The 6364-nt window shown below is 44.4% G+C and overlaps 1 protein-coding gene across 2 annotated transcripts in view; it reads left to right on the top strand.

The window, feature by feature from the left end:
* Positions 1 to 1354: 1354 nt before the first annotated feature.
* The window catches only part of ABCA1 (ATP binding cassette subfamily A member 1), a 90379-nt gene continuing 85369 nt past the window's right edge, over positions 1355 to 6364 (top strand). For both annotated transcript variants that reach the window (XM_032676850.1, XM_032676847.1), the window contains exon 1: positions 1355 to 1466. The gene's annotated coding sequence lies outside the window, so the exon portion shown is untranslated. The remainder of the gene's footprint in view (positions 1467 to 6364) is intronic.

Below are 6364 nucleotides of genomic sequence, written 5' to 3'. Positions count from 1 at the left end.
ATAAAAGGCAGGAAACTCGAAGATACGGTTCCCTCAGTAACCATGTATCATCCAGATGGCTCATAATAAGGCAAAGCATTAACAATATGAACGATAACATCAACCACTTCACTGCAGAAGAGCAATGGCAGTGCATTATGTCTGTAGAGTGAACCATAATTTAGAGTTGCCTGTCTTTCGTGCATTATTTCTTTTCAGTCACAGAGCATTTTATGCACTGAAAATGCACTGCTACACTTTCACAGAATGCACTGCATGATTTTACAGTGTTCCTGCCATGTAACAAGCAAAAAATTTGGAAGGGGTTGCATGATGGGTGATGTTTCTAGGGGAGGGCCCCATTTGGGAGGACACCTTCAGCCATCAGACACAGGCTATTTTTCCAGTAGATAAAACACAATGCCAATTATGGATTTTGTATTTGGAGAAAGTCAGGTTGGTCACTGTGAACTGTTAAAAATAAATAAAAATTTGTTTTTATTAAAGTTTGTGATTAGTTGTCAGTTTCTCCAGGAACTGACACAACTGAATTCACCATTATTTCCGGGTACGTATCCAAGTGTTGGCTTTCACATTTCCTTGCCTTTCCATTGCCGTAAGTGACAGGGAGGACAGCAGCACATCTGGTCCTGTTGAATCTGTTCATTATTGACTGACTCCTTTCAGGCCAACACTCCTGGTGCACTCAGTATGCTCCGTAGCTGTACAGCGGAGGATGTATCTGTGCTCAGCTTGTGCCGACTCAGCCCTGAGGGTGCGGGGAGCAGTGCGGGCCTGGCGCCGTGGGCGGCTGGAGCACAGTGACCTCGCTGGTAACTCCGTGCCCGGGTTTCTGCTCTTTCTTTTTACGGTTCTCAGGAAGAGTCGGCCGAGGGTAGGTAAAGGAGCCAGATGCGAAGGGCTGGGATGCTTCTCACGCACCTGGGACGGCGGAGTTTCACTAAAAGCAGCGAGTGCAGCTCCACCACGGACCTCTCGCTCGCCGTGCGAGGACGGAGCGGACATACCCAACCCCGAAGTTTGTTTTTGGCTGCACGGTGCACGCCCACATGCAAATCGCCGCGTCCCCGCCCCCTCCAACAGCAGCCGCAGAGCAGGGAAAATAAAATAAAATTAAAAAAAAAAAAAAAGGCGCGGAGGGGTGGGGAGGGGGACAGGAGAGGGGGGAAAAGAAGGACAAAGAAGAAGGGAAAGAGCAGACAGAAAAGGCGAAAAGGAAAGAAGACCTCAGAGGGTGGGGAAAAGCAAGGCTCCTGGGCGGCCCCGAGCAGGGAAGGGGCGGGCGGCGCGCCGAGGAGGGGAGAGCGGCCGCCCTATAAGAGGCACTGCGGGGCGGGGGTGCCCGGCAGCGGCAGCGGGGCCGGAATCGGGGCCGGGAGTGGGGCCGGAGGGGTGCGCGGAGGAGGAGGAGGAGGAGGAGGTGGCGGCGGCTCCCTCGGGACCGACGGCGGCTGCCGGCCGGGGAGGTAGGAGGTGGTGGAGCCTTGCGGGACGGGGCGGACGCGTCGCGGGCGGCTGACGGGGAGGCTTCCCTCTTGTCCCCGTTCCACCCGGAGCAAGCGGCACAGAGCGAGAGGGAAACAAACCGAGTAGGATGGTTGGGGTGGGGTTTTTTTATTGTTTTGGTTGGGGGGGGGAGGGGGTATATTGTTTTGAGGTTTTTGGTTTTTTTTTGTCTTCCGACGTGGTGGCACTCGCTGTGCCCAGCGTGTCGGGAGCGCGGCTCGGAGGATGGTTTTTCGGCGTAGCGGCGGATCGGAAAGGGGCTGATAGTGCATGTGTGCGAGTTGTGTGTGCCTTTTTTTTTTTTTTTCTTTATTTCTTTCTTTCTTTTTTTTTTTTTTTTTTTTTTTAATAGTTACATTATTTTAGCTTATCCTGAGCCAGGCGACTCTGACTTGGCAGCGCTCGCTCACCTTACTGCCGCCTCTCCCTGCCCCGGTGGGCTCTAGAAGATAACGGGAGGGTTTTCATCCCCTTCACCCCTACGTGAATCCTATAAAGTCGCGGGGGTGGGATATGGGGACGGCCGTGGGATGAAGGGGCGTGTAAAAATAATAAAAAAAAAAAATCTATCTGGCCGCTTTTAGGATGGGCAGGAGGCTCAGTTGCATGCAACAAATCATGCTGCTGCGTGCCAGACTGTTGTGAAGTCTGGACTGCTACACTGCAATCTATTATCAGGCTGTTGTTACAAAAGACTGGAGCTGCACGGCAGCCCAGATGCTTAAAACGTGCCTGGAAAGATATTCTGATTCTAAAGTCAAAGTTCATATTAAACATCATTTTTGCTTGTTTTTAACCAGGGGTGCCCAGTTTCCCCTGGCTGTTGACCTTGGATATTTTAAAGGCTGTACAAATAACGTATTTGAAGGATATGGATTAACATATTAAAATTTGTTTTGGAGGTGCTTTTGGAAATGAGTTGGTGCTTGTACTGCAGAAAACAGCAGTGTCTTGGGGATGTTCCATTGACAACAGATGGTCAAGCCTGCTGTCGAAAGGCTATTGTAATTGAGCAGTCTTGCTCAGTTTTGAAAGGGAGTCGTGGTAGTAAACATTCTGTGCAAGTGCTTTTTGTTCTTCGCCCTTGTGGCACAGCTTGCCTCCCTAACAAGTGGGAACGGTAGTGTATGCTCAGACTTTCCCGTAACACAAATCAGTGTGTGATGCCCCAGCTGGCCATTAAGCTAAATGGGTAGTACCTGGGACTCTGCGGTGTCTTCTGATGTAATAGATAAAAATAGTGTTGGTGGGTCTTCACAGTTCATTGTGCAAATTTAAATATTAGTTTATGTAAGAGTTGTGTGATAGAGTCTGTATCTGGTATGGTCTGGACAAGTAAGGGCAGGAGTTTGATGCTTTCACTCATGATGTGGAGCACCTTGTTTCCCATGTAATCATAATTTGGTAGGGCTGATTACGGTAAAAATTAAAGTCAGCTCTTAACAAAAAAAGTGTGGGTCACGTGAAACACAAGTGTTGTATGATAGAATTTAAGTTGAAACTGTGAAGTTGAGAATACTTAACATTAAATAATAAAGTTTGATTTTTTTTTTATTTATTTTTTTTTAATGCTCACTTTAGGTGTTCTGAGGTGTTACTAGCTGGCCTCTGGACTGCAAGAGATGACAACTTGCTGTAATTTGGGGTTAGAATGGGATAATTCAGCAGCTAGCCCAGACTATTCACAATAACTGTCCCCGACAAGTTGCTGCAGAAGGACATGTAGCTGTGTGATAGGTGAAATAAACACCTGGGGTGCAGCTATATATAAGGTTCTGGCATTTGCTTAGCAGTGCAAGCAGGTACATCGAACGTTTCTTAATGGTCTCTTCACACAGTGAAGTTGAGGCACATTTATAAATCAGTTTGCCACAGGCAATGGCTGGCAAACCTTTTTTTGTACTGCTAAATATTTTTCAAACCCAAGTCTCATTCAGTGGTGTGATCAGAGACTTGATCTGGCACCAAATTCAGCATGTACCATCATGGTGTATATAAAGAGTAGCTCCTGGTCAAATGCTGAACTACAGAAGATGGAACACCATGAGCTTAAAAAAGGGTCAATGAACTTATTTTGGCCTTTGTTCCTGGAGTGGCATTTTTTCTAGCATTCCTTAGGCTAAACTTCTCCCTGGCTGTGTGCGGGTAAACCAGGCTTCTGTGATTCAGGAATAAGCCTTAGTGGCTTTGGGAAAGCGATGGCAGGTCTTCTATGCAGAATCTGGGTTGGAGCATTCTCACCTGTTAATCAAGTGTAATACACACATTTCAGAAAGCAAGTCCTCCCTTGCCTTCACCTCTGCAAGCCTGGTATCTCACCAACGAGTTCACCTGGCAGAATTAGACCCACAAAGACAGAGCAGGAGGAGGATTGGTACTAACTCATCCATCTGTGGCTAAATATGATCAGCTCTGCTAGTGTTTGTTATGTGCATTGCACCATGCAGGCACAATATTTCTTAGGGTGTGGTTTCTTCAGAACTTTAATCCAGAGTAATTGAAGGTTACCAGTGAACTAGTACTGGACCTGCTTTATTTTCCCTGGTCTGCTTGCTCTTTTTTTCTCTCCCTGTCTATTTCATCCTTTGTGCTGGCACTGGAGTTCACCAGCCCAAGGTGAGTAATTGAGAACAAACTCTTCTTTTTGTTTGGTGATCTTTTTTTTTTTTTTAACCCCAGCATCCTGTGCTCAACGTCTTCTCATGGCTTTGTGAGCACTGGTGCCTGCACAAAGATGATGACAGAAGGGGAGCAGAAAGGGAACTAGACTACCACTTTGTTTAAGTAACCTTGAAGCAAGCACCCATGATGTTTAATAGATCTTCTAGGCTGGGCAACACACCAAATCTTGGAATGAGTCCAGAGGCCATGGCTGACTAAACACCAGCATGTTTTGATTAGGCTGGTTATTCCTGGTGATTCCTGTGAGAGGGGCTAGAGTAAGAAATACATTAGTAAATTAGTAAAATACATTTCATACATAAAATATATTTTTCTTGATCATCTGAGGCTGCTAGGGACTCTGCCCACTTTCTTCATGTCTGATGTGTTAGAAATTCACTCTCTCTGTGATTATCTCATATTTGTGCCAGCTGAGGATTTTAATTATGAATAGTTGAAAGTGTTTTGTGTAGCTGATGAGCATGCACGTCTGCAGTTACTTGTATTACAAGTATAGATAAAAAATACTGTGGTCAGACTCTGATTGTAGTGTTCAAAAGATGATCACCTCAAAAAAAAAAAACACGTTTCACATTCTGAAGCTGCATGTTTTGCTTCTGTTGATTGTACAAAAATCATACAGATCCACTCAGAAGAACTACCATGACTAAAACTACTGAATGGACTACCTGGCATACAGTGTTTTGTTTTTTGTTTTTTTTTTTTAAATTGGTGGCAGCAAAGCTAGTCCTGTCTTTTTTAGCATTTGTATTTGGGAGGAAAAGCATGTGAGCTCGCCTCAGACTGAGAGCAAGACAGAGTAGGATGGAAAACTGTTGATGCAGCTTTCCTGACACAGCAGGCTAACACGGTAGGAAAAATGGGAGCATTCAGGTCTTTATTCATTGGGTTATTAGCAAAAAAGCTTAATCATAGATAATAAAGATGCCTGTTGGTTTGAATGGCATAAATATTCACATACAAGCTGACCTTTTTCCTCTTCTGTTATTTTCTGGAGGAGTGTTGCCTAGCAGAGCTCTGTCTTATTCTGTGAGATTGGTTTGTCTTATGCTGACTTTGTTAGAGAACAATTGGAGTTAGACAGAAAAAGGAGAGCAAAAGAGCCTTTACAAGACTGTTCTGGTTTGGGCTAGATAGCGAGGTTATTCTCTGTGAAAGAACAAAGTCCAAGCCTTTGACTGCACAGTTCAGAGATAATTCTGGGGATCTAGTTTCCTTTGTAGCAAATTTAGCCAGGGCTGTGTGGAGGATAGAGGTGGCCAAGACCTGTTACCACTCTACTTGCTTGACTCTCTGAAACACTTTGCAGTTTTCCTAGCCTATTTCCAAGTGGAATGGTTGTTCCTGGGAGCAAGCAAGCAAACTGTGCAACATATATTTATTAGCGCAGTAGTTTGTTGTTAGCTTAGTAAAATTCAAAATTAAGCCATGTGGAAGGTCTCAGAGCAGCAGTTTTGGTGGTGTAGGTGACAAGAGCAGGGCTGGGGACCAGGAGAACCTGGATCTCAGCACCTGTAGCCATCTTTTAATGACTTGATGCATTTCCTCTTGTCTGCTTTCAGCATTATTATAATAATGACATGACCAAAGTTTATACTTTCTATGGTAGAAGTGAAAGCATGTTTGGTTTGGTTTTTTTTTCTCACCAGCAGCAGGTAACACTTAAAGACTATGGGCCGTGTTGCTAATGTCAGCAACCTGGGTGTAAGTCCAAGGTTTTCAGAAGTATGACTGCTTTTACAGGTGGATTTTTGTGCCTTAAAAAGAAACAAGCAAGTTATCATAAGTGTTCTTTTTGGCTGAGAGCTGTGTTTATGAGGAATATATTGATATTTTGGGGATCTACTGGTGAGGTTTTTTTTCTCTTCCCCTTATTTTAATTACACTCCCATAACAAGAATTTGGCTATGATTGACAGTAAAAGCAGAGTATGGACCAAATTTGGATGGATTAAAAAAACTCCAAACTCTCCTCATCCAAACAATAAAGCAGCACTGACTTTTTCTGAGTGCAGATACATGGACATTTCATTCTGGTTCAGTACAGGAGTCAAAATTCAAAACCTACTCCTCCCCTGAATGCAGTGTTCCTATTTAATAAACTAAATTGATCCCTCAATTGTATTTTTGTTCTACCAAAGGTGCTTTTAATCTAATTTATTTGTTTTAAAGTATTT

This window comes from Chiroxiphia lanceolata, chromosome Z (assembly GCF_009829145.1).
Source record: "Chiroxiphia lanceolata isolate bChiLan1 chromosome Z, bChiLan1.pri, whole genome shotgun sequence".
NCBI lineage: Eukaryota > Metazoa > Chordata > Aves > Passeriformes > Pipridae > Chiroxiphia > Chiroxiphia lanceolata.
Note: the sequence above shows the minus strand (reverse complement) of the source record. Positions and strands in the feature narration are given on the sequence as shown.